The sequence below is a fragment of the Schistocerca serialis genome, chromosome 1, assembly GCF_023864345.2.
Source record: "Schistocerca serialis cubense isolate TAMUIC-IGC-003099 chromosome 1, iqSchSeri2.2, whole genome shotgun sequence".
NCBI classification, from domain to species: domain Eukaryota; kingdom Metazoa; phylum Arthropoda; class Insecta; order Orthoptera; family Acrididae; genus Schistocerca; species Schistocerca serialis.
The window spans coordinates 1011410343-1011427152 of record NC_064638.1 but is presented as its reverse complement, the minus strand read 5'-3'; the positions used below and the strand labels follow the sequence as shown (position 1 = coordinate 1011427152).

The 16810-nt window shown below is 39.7% G+C and overlaps 1 protein-coding gene across 2 annotated transcripts in view; it reads left to right on the top strand.

Annotated features, from left to right (window-relative positions):
* Nucleotides 1–587: 587 nt before the first annotated feature.
* Nucleotides 588–16810, top strand: part of LOC126413422 (uncharacterized) — a 96185-nt gene continuing 79962 nt past the window's right edge. For both annotated transcript variants that reach the window (XM_050083264.1, XM_050083263.1), the window contains exons 1-2: nt 588–719; nt 2090–2530. The gene's annotated coding sequence lies outside the window, so the exon portion shown is untranslated. The remainder of the gene's footprint in view (nt 720–2089; nt 2531–16810) is intronic.

Below are 16810 nucleotides of genomic sequence, written 5' to 3'. Positions count from 1 at the left end.
TAAACAGCCTTTCCACTTCAGGCGTGTAGAAACACTTTAGTGCATTTGAGTGCAGTGGTGGGGGTAAGCATGTGCCTGTGGAAACTCGGCTTAATGAATCCCCTCTCGCTGCGCTACACTACTGGACACTGGACAGAAAATGGAAAACTGATTTTGGGTGTGCTTGTAAAGGAGTCGCAGAGATCGTACGGGAAAGGCCACTTTCACCACCGCTGCTGCTCACTCATTAGTTTACAGACAGACTATAGTGGCGTAGCCAACTTCAGGCTGTGATAGTGGGCTAAGCAATGTACGTTTTATCTTGTAGTTCTGTTACTTTGTTTATTGTAATGACGCCACGATACCTGCTGATGGCTATTTGAATCGGCGTTCGGGTAATCGAAAGTCAGCTTTGAACAATTTAATTTTAAAAACATCTGCTCAGTTTGTATTTCAGAATGTGTAATTCCGTTTCCTTTGGCATTTGTGTTTTCCATTGTTTAAATCCTAATGTGAATCATGTAAGTACTTTCAGACTGAATGTCACAGACTGTATACTTCTAGTTTTCTGGACTTCGTACCGTTAGCGGGAAAACATCTCAGGCCAGCGGTATTGCTGCAAGTGGCGCCATTGTTCTCTGGTCAGTAGCAATTCAAGGCAGCCAATCAGCCATGTTTACTTTCCAGTGGGGTGTGTAGACCCATAGTGGGGTGGTTTAACATCCCATGAAAACACACAGGTTTGTTCCAAACTGTCTTCACAAATATTGAGTTGTTTAATGCTTACCCCGTAAACATTCGCGTTTTGGACAAATATATTGTGAATACGGATTTCGCAATCATCTGCCGAGAGGGTAAATCTGCTGATATTTTCAAACACTTTTGAATCGTCAATATTTGTAGCCAGTGTTGAAACATGCAGTGTTTTGTGTGTGAATTATTAGGGGATGTGGCTTCAGGAGACCTTTTTCTGTTTTTGTTTTAGAACGCACTGATACGGAGACTTAGCTCGTCGTTTGACGGTATTTGTTTAAATCGGAAACAATTTTGTCATTACCAGAAAAGAACGACTACCATACTTTAATTCATCACGTTAGGAGCCTATGATGTTTCTTATGCTATGTACTTGAAGATGAACTTTGTTATAGTTCTGTTTCGCCCATATCTTGCATGGACCGACGTTTTTCCTGCAGTTTCAACGGGCTAAGAAATATCCGATCTTTAGTTACGCTAGACTCATATTAGCCGTATCTGTTCTGATCTTTTAGTAGTGTATATTGTATTAAAAAAAAAGTTGCAGGCGTTGTTAATATACACTCAAAAGTTGATGAACGTAAAAATCTGCCATTAATTCCTTTTATCCACATTTAAGATATGTACCGTAATAAGTTGAAGAATGTACTGAAATAATTTTATTGTAATGTAGGTTCCACAAGGGTGCATTCGTTGCGATAAGACCCCTCGAAAGCATTTAGTATGTGTTGTGGATAGGGAGCCTTACTTAATTAGTTATCAGACTTTATTATGTGTGTGAAAAGAGAGTATTTGTGATAAATTAAACCTGGATGCTGGATATGAAGGTTTGTATGGTTTGCAAAATCCCCTCTTTGTCAAAGGAGGTGGATCCCTCATATTGTGTCTAAGAGTGGCATGCCCCTTCTTTCTAACCTTCTCCAACATAATCCTCTCTTCTAATCCTTCTGAAAGTTGTGTTATTTAGTGGAGAGAGAGAGAGAGAGTGAGTGAGTGAGTATGTTTTTGTTTTGGCAGCACTGGTAAGTACTGCTCTGTCAGTATTCAGTACATGTAGTGTGTTAGTTAAAGAGTGAAGGGTGAAAAGGTAATTATGGGTCCCTTTTTGCTCCAAGCCATCATTATTTATCCACTTTCTGATCTATTTGTTGAAAATACTTTTAATGCAATTATAGTGTGAAGGCTGCTGTTGAAAATTAATTACGTACCTTTGTGTTCAGAATTATAGATCATTCAAATAAATTGTTGTGTACTTACTGCCATGAAATTATTAACATTTTGACGTTGTTTTAGTGTAGATTTTCAGCTTGTTTCTTGTAGGACAAGTTATACATACATATATTTCTTTCTGTTCCAGTTTCAGAATGGGATGGAGCCTCTGTGTAGTCCATCTGCATAATTAGATGAAAAATAGATGTTGGCATCATAGTGTTAAAACACTTTTGGACATGGATAAATATGAAGAAACAGGAATGACGATTATATACTATAGATATTTCTTATATTAGTATGTGTGCTTGAGTTATTGCAGACTTATATCAAGGTAGCATTGTCAATAAAGAACAATGCCACACATGAGTATTATTCACTAGAACTATTTTATGGAACTTTTATGCCATTTGGATTTGGAAAGCCACTTTGAAACTGCTCTTAGCTAGAAGTTGTTTGGACATGAAGAATAAACGGAAAGTTGCTGTACTAGCTCACTCCAGCATTCCACATTACCGAACATCTCGTGAGCTAGAATCAATGATTTTTAACTTATGCTCTTCATTGCCATCATGTTTCACATGCTGAGGTGAGTGCCTTGTTTGTTTATAAATTTACCCCAAATTGCTGTTAATTATTCACGTGTTTCATGGATTATAATTGTGACTTCTCACTACAATGTAGAATTATTTTAGAACTTTTTGTCGGTGAAAAATGTGGCAGAATCCTTAATTTATACAGACTGTCTTTGAGCAACTTCTTCTTCCTTTCTTTTCCATATAGTGCTTTATACATAACTTGTGTTCAATCAGTCTAAAAAAATAGTATAAATGTATAATTCTGTACATGAAGCACAGCTTATATTTCTAAGTAGGCATATTGCTTAGTAACATGTCACTGATGATTGGGCAGGATTTCTACTGGAGATCACTATGCTGTGTAGTGAAACTTGTTGGAAAAAACTAGCTGTTATGTGATCTTCACAACACATGGCCAGCCCATTTGCTACCTTGCAATACCAGCACTTGAAAACAGTGAGTTGGAACTTATTAGTGGTATGTGGTTGGCTGTCACGTTGGAACTTATTAGTGGTATGTGGTTGGCTGTCACCATTCACCTTACCTGAAACTTGGCCTGATACTCCATTTGTCAGTCTCATTTATTATTTTTTTGTTGTATTTTTATTGTGTCTTCTCTTGTGGTCTTCTTTTTTGCATTTGTGTGCCCTTCATATTTGTGACTGCTTACCTTCTTCTCGTCTACTGCTCGTTGTTGTATCTGTATGTATTCAGTCTACCTAACCGTTGTTCGACTTACGGACTGTGCTGTTATAAAATTGTAGGCCTATGTATTGCCACATCGTCATTAGGGTAAACTTCAATACTATTCCAAACTTAAAAAACTTAGTAACCTTGTCAATGTGCAGCAGTAGTGCCTCTTGCAGAAAATTTGTGAAGTAGGACTGGTAGTCCATTTGTGATAAAGTTGAGAGTGAGTGTTAAAAAGCCTGTAGAGTTAGAACACTGACACTGTATGTTGCTTCAATATTTTTTGAGCTATAGGTGTTGACTGACGGGCTGGTCTGAGGTGTGGGTTGGGTTGCAGTAGTGTATGTTCTAAAACTTAGATGAAGACCCAGCTTTAGTTTTGTTATCACACTGGTAATGTTACAATGGGCTCATTGTATAAACATCACTGATTGTTGCTCAATTTGATATAAGTTCAGAAATTGAACTCTGTTGAGGACTCTGCCCTGCGGAGCAAAGGGGGTTCAGTGTCGATCTAAGTTAGCATGGTTACTGACATGATTACCATGCTTCAACCCTAGGTATTGATTGTAGTCATCAATAAACACCATTTGTCATCAAAAGTATTATGTTAAAAGATGGAGGAAAGTACACTGAAAAAATTCTCCCCATATGAAAAATATTTGTCGAAGTTCATGAAGGCAAAAAAAAAGGTTGTTGCTGATTTCAATTCACAGAACATCAGGACAGATCATGACTGAGAGTGTTTGAAAATATGTTATGAAAATACTAAGAAGAGAACCAAGAAGTCAAGTGCAGTTGAAAGGATATAATTTACTGGTGCTCTTTATAGTTATTAAATTTAATCTTTATGTAATTGCATGTGGTGTGTAAACTGGAGCAAAAACAGTGTCAATATCTTTCAAGATTGAAATGCATATAACTGGAGTCGGTAATTTTGTCTGGCCTGCTGTAACTGGAAATGGATAGAAGCTAGTTGCAATCCTGGTTGCTGTTATTTCACATCATCAGTAATAGAAGAGACAACTGTTAAGGCCTCTGTACATGGTTAAACAGTTTGTCAACTTGTACTAGATTGGTCAAATTTTTGCCGATGTATGGTCAACTTGACATGTTTGTGAAACAGTTTGTTTGACGTGTTGTAGAAGAATTTAGTTTGACTACAGACTTGACAGGGTGGCAGACATTGTGTTGATGTTTTGCCACAGATGCTACCAAAAAATATCAACAATACAGGAGGAAGGATAGGTTGCTACTTGCTGTAAAGATGACAAATTGAGTTGCAGACAGACGCAATGAAAAGACTGTTCCACACTTAGCTTTTGTCAGGAGCCTTCTTGAGAAAGGAACACATTCACACTGGCAAGCACATCTCACAAAGACATGACCACCAACTTCGGCAGCTCAGACCGTAATGCAACTGCTATGTGCAACAATCTGGAGGGGATGGTTAGGGATAGCAGGAAACAGGTGGGGGGAGAGAAGAGCTCTGCCTGGCGAGGTGTGCATGGCCTATATGGAGGCGTGACAAGACTGCCGTCAGGTGCAGCAGGAGGAAGCTATGGGGCAGGAAGGGGAGGAGGGGGGGGGGATGGGGAGCAGGAAAGGAGAGGAGCATCCATTCAGGAGTCCATCTATGTCGTGGAACAGTCCCACTGTGGTGTTTGTGTGGATCCCAGGACATGTCGGAATCCCCAGCAACGAACTTGCCGACAGACTGGCCAAACAGGCAACGCAGAAACCGCTTCTGGAGATATGCATCTCCGAAGCTGACCTGCGTTCTCTCTTACACAGCAGGGTTTTCCAGCTTTGGGAGATGGAATGGCGTAACAGTACGCACAACAAACTGCGTGTCATTAAGGAGACTATGAATGTGTGGAAGTCTTCCATGCAGGCCTCTCGCAGGGAATCAGTTGTCCTCTGTCGGCTCCGCAATGACCATACATGGCTAATGCATGGTTACCTACTCCATTGCGAGGACCCACCTCATTGTCGTTGTGGCTCCCGAATGAGTCGTCCACCTCTTGCTGGACTGCCCATTTTTAGCCACTCTGCGGCAGACTTTTAACTTTCCCAGCACCCTGCCTTTGGTGTTGGGCGACAATGCCTCTACAGCAGCTTTAGTTTTACGTTTTATCTGAGAGAGTGGGTTTTATACTTCTATATAGGTTTTAGCGCATGTCCTTTGCCCTGTGTGTTCTCCACGCTAGTGCTTTCAGGGTGGAGGTTTTAATGTGTTGCGGAGTGGCTGGTTTTCCCCTTTTATTCTCGTGGTTGGCCAGCCACTATGATCTGCTTTCACGTTTTACTCTCTTCTATTTCTAGCATCTCTCTGGTTTTTTTTTTTCTTGTCCTCATTTGTTCCTTTTAGTGTTTGTTGCCTTCCCTTCATTCTTGTGGCTTTTCCTTGCTTTCTGTTTTGTGTTATATGTTTCGTCCGTCTTATTCTTACACTTTTGGCATTGTTTTATTAGGAACAAGGGACCGATGACCTTGTAGGTTGGTCCCTTCTCCCGCCTTTAAACCAACCAACCAACCAAAGGAGAGGAGTGGGGAAGGGGAAAGGCGAGTGGGTCTGTTGGCAGAGAGTGGCACACAATAAGGGTGGGGATGTGAATAGGAAGTGAGTGATAAGACAGAGGGTTGGAAACTTTTGGGTGGTGGGGCAAAGAAAAGTGGAATGTGGAGTTAGTAAAGTGGTCCAATGTGGCCAATAATAATAATAATAATACCACCACCCATTTTTGTGTGTCCTTTGCAAATAATACAAGGACATTGCATTTCATTTTACCTGTGTTTGTGACATTCAGTTGTCAGCCCCTGCCAGGCACAGACAGAAGATTATCTTAATGTCATATTGTTAATTCTGGGAAAGTAATTAGTTACTCATTTGACTACAGTGGACAGGTTAAACCGTCATGCTATGCAGCTCCTCAGGTACTGTCAATCTGTGTCCATAACCTTACTCTGAAAACCACTGCAAAGTGCATGGCAGAGAGTACATCCTGTGTACTAGTTATTAGGGTTTCTTCCCATTCCATTCACAAATGGATGCAGGAAGAATGATCGTTTGAATGCCACTGTGCTTGTTGTAATTCTTCTTACCTTGTCCTCGTAATCCCTATGTGCATGGTATGTAGGGAATGGTGGTATATTCATAGAATCATTATTTAGGCCTATTGTCAGGTCTTGTAACTTTGTTAGTAGACTATCTCGGGATAGTTTACATCTATCTTCAAGTCTGCCAGTTTAGTTTCTTCAGCATCACTGTGACTCTCTCCCATGTACCAAACAAACCTGTGACCATTCGTCCCACCTTTTCTGTATATGTTCGATATCCCTTGTTAGTCCTATTTGGTAAGGGTCCCACACACTTGAGCAATTTCTAGAGTGGGTTGCACGAGTAATTTGTTGTCCATCTCCTTTGTAGATTGACTGCACTTTCCCAGTATTCAACCAATAAACCGAAGTCTACCACCTACTTTACCCACAATTGATCCTGTGTTCCACTCAAGTATTTGTATGAGTTGGCTGATTCCAACAGTCACTCATTGACATTATAGTCATAGGGTACTAAGTTTTTTTCGTTTTGTGAAGTGCACAATTTTACATTTGTGAACACTTGAAACAAGTTGCTAATCTTTGCACCACTTCTTACCAAGATCTGACTGACTGTTTATGCAGCTTCTTTCAGATAGTGCTTCATTATAGATGATGCATCATCTGCAAAAAGGCTGAGATTACTATTTCAGGGTTGCCACAAGTTCTGGAAATCAGGGAATTTCTAACGTGTTGGGGAAGTCATGGAAATTTGTCTCAGTAGATGAAATGGTTTGTTTACTCAGATGTCATGTATAGTCACACCTGGGCGCAACTGAGTATGTACACTGCTTCCATACTTCCTCATTCTTACTGCTTCTTGCCTTCCTACCATTCCCCTCAACTTGCAGTCAGTGCTGCCACCACTTCTTGCCCACTAGCCTAGTAGCTACCAACAAAGAGGCAGGGAAGCATGAGGAGTGCTTTTTATGTATCTGATTCTGAGACTGTTGATGCAGCAGCTGGAGGTGGTGGTCATGTGTGCATGCGTTGTGTCTGAGTTGTTATGTGAAAGTGTGCATCCTCTACTTTTCTGACAGAGGCTGTGCCAGAAAATTCAGTTGTGAGTGTGATTATTGATGTGTTGGCAAATGTGCCAACACCTTGTAGATAGAGGAGGCCGAAATGCACGCTATCTAATGCAGACGGGCGTGAATTCTGGAACAGGATAAGTAGTGAATGTTAATAAGAAAAGTATGCAGTTCCTCGAATACTTAACTTTTATATCTTCCTTTGGTTTACAACGTTCTTGATGAGACATTTCATACGATAACTATCAAACTATGTAAGGCTAATGGCACCTTGCTAGGTTGTAGCCATGGACTTAGCTGAAGGCTATTCTAACTGTCTCTCGGCAAATGAGAGAAAGTCTTCGTCAGTGTAGTCGCTAGCAAAGTCGTCGTACAACTGGGGCGAGTGCTATTCCGTAACTTGAGACCTGCCTTGTGGTGGCGCTCGGTCTGCGATCACACAGTGGCGACACGCGGGTCCGACATGTACTAAATGGACCGCGGCCAATTTAAGCTACCACCTAGCAAGTGTGGTGTCTGGCGGTGACACCACAATTATCTTTTCTACGTGCCTGTCTGTGGTTCAGCAATCATCTTGATGGTGAGTTCTTACCTATCCTCAGGAGTATTGATTCTCAGAGTATTTGCGCAAGTTATCTCTTGCATGAATTGATCATCAGTCTCATTTCGTCAATAAGGTGTCTGTGACACATTAAAAGCTGGCCACACAAGTGGACTTCCACCATGGGCCAAAACTGCAGCCCGTTTCTGCAGGTATCTCTAACTGATCGGGCTTGCCATTCTGAAGCCTATCGTTTCCCACTAAATCATGGGCCCTGTCCATCTGGTCCTGCCACACTGCACTGACCTCACCTGTCCGTAGGCCAGGTCTGTTTGTGGGTGGCATAATGCTTCAAATTTTTGTGGTATATCCATGGACCCACCAGGACTGCGGTACTCCTCAGCACGTTGGAGGCCCCAGGCAACGGATTTCAGGAACTGCGACTGTCTCACCACAAGTACATTGCACAGTGTGGTGAATCATAGACATTTTATTTATTCTGTTACATTTTGGTACTTTGAAAGTAGTTGATATATTAGAAAGAATGTTCGGATGTCGAATTGCAAGTCTTCGTTCAGGTGATGCTGCATTGGGGGACTTGCATGTTGGTGATCATGAAATGACAAGGACAACACAACACCCAGTCCTGAGTGGAGAAAATCTCCAACCCGGGCCTGCTGTATGGTAGGCAAATACGTTACCACTCAGCTAAGCGGGTGCACACATAATACCTCTAAAATAACGTAACACAGTGGGTAATAGCAGACAATAACAAACATAGTAGAACCAACATTTCATTGGTGGTCACTTATAGTGCTAGTTTACACAACTCTTCCTCGCCTTACACACTTGTTCCAAGAGCCCTACTTTTTTGTTAGGTTATTTCTGAAATCACTGAAGGTATTTGAAATCTGTCTTGTGATTCCAAGGAAATGCATATTTTTGTCACCAAATGTGTTTAGTTTTATTGAAATAAAACAACAACAGTGGTCTTAATGAAATACATATACCATTTGGCTTGCTTTCTCCATCTAAAACGGTTTGTAACAAAAGATGTTGATGGTAGTACTTAAGATATTTGCTCACATGTTTAGTAATACAGAAATCCTTATATTTAAAGTCAACTTAAGTCTTTACTCACCCTCGAGATCACAAAATCTGTCGGGGGAAAAAAGCTTAAAGTTGTCTGGAAATCAGGAAATTTTACTTAGGGAAACTTTTGGCAATCCTGTATTTATATTATCTGCAATAACATTACCGTATTTACTCGAATCTAAGCCGCACCTGAAAAATGAGACTCGAAGTCAAGGAAAAAAAGATTTCCCGAATCTAAGCCACACCTGAAATTTGAGACTCGAAATTCAAGGGGAGAGAAAAGTTTTAGACCGCACCTCCAAATCGAAACAAAGTTGGTCCATTTTAATATGATACACAATTTAGGTCGAATGAATGACGATACAGCAACAGTAGTTTGGTTCGAGTCGTAAGCTTAGCACTTAAGCTTTACCAGGTAGCCATTGCTATACGTCAGGTGCTCCGTCCGTATTTATACGGGTACCCTTCCTTTTTCACGTGCTTCTTCTGGTTTGAATCGCTATATTTTGCTTTGATCTGGTAAATGCTGTTCTCTTGTTATAGGTGTTTACTTCACTCTAAGCTGAAAATGCGTTACTGTACTGTGTCATGCACTTTTTGTTGCATTCTGATAATGAGTGTTTACGGCCTGTCGCCGCTCGCGGCATGGCTTGCTTTTGTGCTCGCTACTGCCACTTACAATGGGGGAAAAAAGAGAGAGAGAGGAATTGTCTCATTAGCGAAACAATGGCAAGGGACTGCTATTTGTTGTTACTTACACTGCTGCTTTCTTTGATAATGATCAACAAGAACCAAATAGTAGACTGCGTATGAGAAGATGTTCTGAACGAGAGTTTAGCGAAAAATTTTCTCCGTTTGAAAGCCTTTGCAGACGCATCTTTAGTACATTACACTCTGCACAGAAATTAGTCATCTTAGATTTAAAAATCTAGTCAATTGCCGTGCTTCATTTCTGACTGTATCACTATTAGGCATAAGAATAATACGAATATAAACATGACATGATATGTATATTCTTCCGCGTTTGCTGTTGTCTCACTCTAGTTTCGTAGTTTATTAGGCAGACAGGATTTAAATGAGATAGCAGCAAACACGAAACAATACATGGCAAAATGTTTATATTCATATTATTCTTATGGTGAAGAGAATACGGCGGGTGATTCACAATTCATAAAAGTTCCTATTAGCAACCATCTCTTCCCACAGGTAAGAAAAAGTTCAGAATGTAGAGTTGGCCATATTGACAAAAACCCCAGACAGTCTTGCCAGTCGCATTTTCGTAGTACACTGAAATGCTGCTACATTCGAAGATGAACAATACGGAATTTGTATTTGCTTCGTTGGATAATGTATGAAAATGCAGTGGTCGAAACTCGGGGCAGAGAAAAAAAGCTTGTCTTCCATCTTTTTTTAATTTATTTACTGATGCAGAGATTTTGGCGTCAGTATTTATCTTGGTGCGTGCAAAGCAAGCCTGTGTAGCGCTACATATATTCGACGGCAGAAGTTAGTTGTGGCGGCACCTACCAACATTTTTCAGAACTTCCACTTACTTTGCACTCAATTCTAAGCTGCAGGCGGTTTTTTGGATTACAAAAACCGGAAAAAAAGTGCGGCTTAGATTCGAGTAAATACGGTAATATAAAACATTAACAGCAAGTGTTGTAACACACTTCCCTGGGGCACACCTGTAGTTACTTCCAAATTTGACATTGACATGCCAACCAAGATTACATGCTGTGTCCTTCATACCAAAACATCATTAATCCAGTCACAAATTTCGCTTGATACCCCATATGATTGAACTTTTGACCATAAGTGTGGGTATGATGTTGAGTCAAATGCTTTTCAGTAATCAAGACGTGCTGCACCTTCCTGGCTGCCTTGGTCCAAAGCTTTCAGTTGTCATGAGATAAAAGTTCAGGTTCAGTTTCACATGATTGATGATTCAGAACCCATGCTGGTTGGTATGGAGGAGCTCATTCCATTCGAGATACCTCTTGATATTTGAGCTCGGAATATGTTCTATGATTTTAAAATGAATGGATGTCAACGATATTGGACAATAGTTTTGTGGATCACTTCTGTTACCCTTCTTATGGACAGGTGTGACCTTTGCCTATTTAGAAGAACTGGGCATAGTTTTTTGTTAGGGAGATCTGCAATAGACTTTAGTTAGAAGAGGGGCTAACTCAGCCGCAAATTCAATATAGAATGTGATAGGGAGTACATCGGGCCCTGGAGCTTTGTTCAGTTTTAATGATTCAGCTGTTTATCGACACCACTAAAACCATTACTGACTTCACTCATCTTTCCAGTGGTACCAAGGATTAAATTGTTGCAATTCTCCTGGAGTATCCTTAGGAAAGGAACATTTGAAAGCAGAGTTAAGCATTTCAGCTTTTGCTTTGCTACTCTGTTCTGTCCCTGTCTCAATTGCTAGGGACTGAACATTGACATTGGTGCCACTATCGGTCTTTACCATGTAGCCAGAATCTTCAGGTATTGTGAAAGAGTGTTTAGCAGTTCCTGCTATGGTATTCACTTAAGAGTTTACTCATTGCCCTCTGAACAGCCAAGCATGTTTCATTCAGCATCTCTGTGTGTGTAGTCTATGCATTGTTTTGTGGTTATTATGCAGTGGTCTCTCTTTTATGTGCAGTATCAGTGTTTCTGTGAAGTGCTGTTGACATGTTCACAGACCCCCACTGCTGCAAACAAGTTTTAGTGTGCTGAGCTGCAGGTACCTGCCTGTTCTATAAGTGTTAAAATACAGAGCTGAATTTTAGCAGCGTTTTTTCCAGTTAGAGATTCAGCTGCCTATTTAGAGTGAGCATCTACATTCACTGGTGTGGTTCCTCACTGCAGATTTCAGTTTTGCTTTGCATGTTTTTGTCTGTATCAACTTTGCATTCTTTTGTTCTGGGAGAGAAATGCCATTTGCTGTGGTTGCACAGATGGGGAGATTTTAGAGATACTCACAAGGAGTGGCAGTGATAGTGGATTCTCTGATGTTGGTGGTAATGAGTAGCCTTAAATGGAATCTTGAAGTAATAATCCTCAGCCCTGTACATTGGCAGGTGCATTACGCCAGTTTCATTTTTCCGCAAGAAGGTCAGCCAGTAAATATTCAGAATCTCAAGAATCAGAATGTGATAGTGAAAAGAGCTTGCTCTAGTGACACTTTTGATTGAGAACAACAGATTAAAGCTTGCATTTGATGAGCTGGCTTGGAGCATTAATATCAACTGGTTACTGACTAGAGTGTTTTGTCATTTTTTATTATATTCCTTTAAGAAGACTTGTATCATTTTACGGCAGATAAAATGATTAGATTTTACATAACACCAATGCAAATATTCATGCATCTGTGACATTTTAGAATGTCAGTGTGGAATGATACTGGATTTGAGGAACTTCAGTACTTTGTTGCTGTTTGTGTCTCCAAACGGCTCAAGTTAAATAGTTGAGGATAGGCGATTATTGGTCCATAATATACTTTGAACACTACAGTTTTCAGTGAAATTATGTTCCAATACATTTTATTTCGCTTTTGAAAATGCTACAATTTAGTGGCATTGTGGAGATACTGGAGACAACAGTTTGGTTGAAATTAGGGATTTTGATGATAACGTTCATAAGACTTTTGGCAACACATTTAGTCCATGTCGGAAGCTGTGCATTGACCAATGTCTCTTGTTCGAAGATTGATTATATTTCAAACAATATGTTCCTTCAAAATGAAGTCGATTTGGAATGGACGTTTATGATGTGTGACTGTTAGACTGGATGCGTTTTAGAATGCCTTGTATATACCAGCACAACAACAGAACTGGGTTCTACAATGTAAGGAAAAGATTATGTAATGGCAACGCGTATGAAACTATATTTGGAACATGACATACTGTGAACGTCAATATTGATGTTCCAGTGCAGACCCATTCCTCCACAACCTGTCAGCAACCACATGTGGTGTTTTTTGTAACAGGTGCAACATGCCAAAACTGTAGAGTTAAATGAAATGTGGAGAAATAGGACTTGAAATAACTGACAGAATGATTACCACCAGGTATTGTGATAAGAGAAGTATGGTTGTTGGCCACTGAAACTCTAAACAAATGATTGATACTGAGAATACTGACAGAAATACTGGCAAGAAAATCGGTAAACTCCAGTGTAGTGTAGATTACAACGTGAGTAGAAGTGCAGTTTACTGTTGTGGCAGGGTTGACACATGTTCAGAAAATGAGGGAATTTTAGTAGTATCAGGGAAATTTGAAGAAGAAAAAACCGGAAAAATTTCGTTTTGGTCTCAGTAGATGATATGGTTTGATTACTGAGATGCCATGCATTGTCACTGGCTGGGTGCTGCTTCCTTTCTCCCTTTCCTGTCACTCCCCTCAACTTGCAGTCAGAGCTGCTGCCATTTCTTGCCGCTAGCCTAGCAGCTGCCAATGAGAGGCAGGGAGGCATGAGGAGTGCTTTGTTTGGATCTAATCCTCAGAGATTGTTGACGCAGCAGCCTGTGACGGTGGTCATGTGTGCATGAGTTGTGCCTGGATGATTTGTGTATATGTGTGTGTGTGTGTGTGTGTGTGTGTGTGTGTGTGTCATAATGCTGCAGATTTTCGTGGTTTATCCATGGACCCAGGACTGCGTGCTCCTCGGCAGGCTAGAGGCCACAGGTGATGAATTTCAGGAATTATGACTGTCTCACTGCAAGTACCTTGTATGGTGTGGCATTTCATAGACATTTTATTTATTCTAGTACATTTGGGCACCTGGAAAGGAATTTATATATTAGAAAATATAGACAAGAAGAAGGATAAAATTATGGCAGTCGCTGGTGGTTTGTTCGATATGTTCTTGTATATTTCTCGGAAGAAAAATAGCACAATATCTGTAAAATAATAGACATAACACAGTGGGTAATAATTGAGAATAAACATAAAAGTAGAACCAACATTTTATTGGCAATCACCTATAATGTTGGTTTACACAACTCTTTCCTGCCTCATACACTTCTTTCCAGACACCTGAGGTTTTTTCTGAAACAAGTGAAAGTATTTTAAATCTGTCTTGCGACTCCGAGGAAATGCGTATTTTTGTCACCAAGTGTGTTTAGTTTTATAGAAATAAAATAACAATGGTCATAATGAAACACAGATAGCATTTGGCTTGCTTTCTCAGAAATAAAATAAGTGGTCATAATGAAACACAGATACCATTTGGCTTGCTTTCTCCATCTAAAAATAGTTCATTACAAAAGATGTTGATGTTAGTACTTAAGATTTTTGCACACATGGGGATAAATACGAAATTCCTTAAATTTTTTTGTCAACTTATGTCTTTATTTACCTTTGAGATCTCAAAATTTGTCAGGTAAAAATGCTAGAACTTGTCTGGAAATCAGGGAATTTCACTTGGGGAAATTCGTGGCAACCTTGGTTGTGATATGTTCTCAGTTCAGTAACATCATTGTGTAAGATTGAGAAATGGTATAAGATTTTTTTTTTTTTAATTTTTATTTTATTTTTTTTTCACTTTCTGTTTTAGTGCATTCTCAATGCTAGTGTTCTCTGCAGGTCAGGTACAATACAAAAAAAAGCCCTCACAGATTTTCACCTATCTCATGTTAGGAAGATTGTAGAAAAATATGCAACAGAACAGAGAAAAATTGGTAGAGGAAAGTGCTTTGATGACGAGGATCCTCCTATGATGCACAGGGAGGCATTTTCTGAATGCTATTGTGAGTGAACATTCAATGGAAGCAGGTATGTGCTTTCCACAAAACAAGTGTGTGTGCCAGGAAACTGGACACCAATGCAAAACTTGAAATGTACAATTATATGTTGTACACTTTCAAGATTTGTCATAAAAAGAAGCATTACTGATCATCGGGAATTGAAACTGATAATCGGAATTATTTGACATGTCTGAATAAATTACTTAAAGAAAGAAAAAACAAGAAATGCAAAAGTGTAAAAAAAAGACAGTATAAAAAGCTAATTGTAACTTCATCATTGCCCGTCCAGAGCCCAAATCAAGAAGGAAGACTGGAAAATTGATAAAATGTGTATAAAAAGTATTCAAACAATTTCTTCAGATGGAGTAAGTTGCTGAGACAGACAATGTTTCAGATGCTACAATGTATGTTCTGTTCATAACTTCACAGCATGCATTGCACCAACAAAATAAAACCCGTATGTATATGCACTTTTGCTCACAATATGGTAAAATTATTACCGCATAATGTAGATAGTTAAATTTGGATATTATGACTTTTGACATTGAAATTTACCTAGCGACATAAAGCAGGACTTGAAAATACGTATGTTTAAAGTTCAAGTATCAGGTGCTTGTGAGTTTCAGGTGCCCCTTAAGATGAAGAAATATATTGGAAACAAACAGATATAGTCTTTTAGATACTACAATACTTGTTGTTGTTGTGGTCTTCAGTCCTGAGACTGGTTTGATGCAGCTCTCCATGCTACTCTATCCTGTGCAAGCTTTTTCATCTCCCAGTACCTACTGCAACCTACATCCTTCTGAATCTGCTTAGTGTATTCATCTCGTGGTCTCCCTCTACGATTTTTACCCTCCACGCTGCCCTCCAATACTAAATTGGTGATCCATTGATGCCTCAGAACATGCCCTACCAACCGATCCCTTCTTCTGGTCAAGTTGTGCCACAAACTTCTCTTCTCCCCAATCCTATTCAATACTTCCTCATTAGTTACATGATCTACCCATCTAATCTTCAGCATTCTTCTGTAGCACCACATTTCGAAAGCTTCTATTCTCTTCTTGTCTAAACTATTTATCGTCCATGTTTCACTTCCATACATGGCTACACTCCATACGAATACTTTCAGAAATGACTTCCTGACACTTAAATCAATACTGGATGTTAACAAATTTCTCTTCTTCAGAAACGCTTTCCTTGCCATTGCCAGTCTACATTTTATATCCTCTCTACTTCGACCATCATCAGTTATTTTGCTCCCCAAATAGCAAAACTCCTTTACTACTTTAAGTGCCTCATTTCCTAATCTAATTCCCTCAGCATCACCCGACTTAATTAGACTACATTCCATTATCCTTGTTTTGCTTTTGTTGATGTTCATCTTATATCCTCCTTTCAAGACACTGTCCATTCCATTCAACTGCACTTCCAAGTCCTTTGCTGTCTCTGACAGAATTACAATGTCATCGGCGAACCTCAAAGTTTTTATTTCTTCTCCATGAATTTTAATACCTACTCCGAATTTTTCTTTTGTTTCCTTTACTGCTTGCTCAATATACAGATTGAACAACATCGGGGAGAGGCTACAACCCTGTCTTACTCCCTTCCCAACCACTGCTTCCCTTTCATGTCCCTCGACTCTTATAACTGCCATCTGGTTTCTGTACAAATTGTAAATAGCCTTTCGCTCCCTGTATTTTACCCCTGCCACCTTTAGAATTTGAAAGAGAGTATTCCAGTCAACATTGTCAAAAGCTTTCTCTAAGTCTACAAATGCTAGAAAAGTAGGTTTGCCTTTCCTTAATCTTTCTTCTAAGATAAGTCGTAAGGTCAGTATTGCCTCACGTGTTCCAGTGTTTCTACGGAATCCAAACTGATCTTCCCCGAGGTTGGCTTCTACTAGTTTTTCCATTCGTCTGTAAAGAATTCGTGTTAGTATTTTGCAGCTGTGACTTATTAAGCTGATAGTTCGGTAATTTTCACATCTGTCAACACCTGCTTTCTTTGGGATTGGAATTATTATATTCTTCTTGAAGTCTGAGGGTATTTCGCCTGTTTCATACATCTTGCTCACCAGATGGTAGAGTTT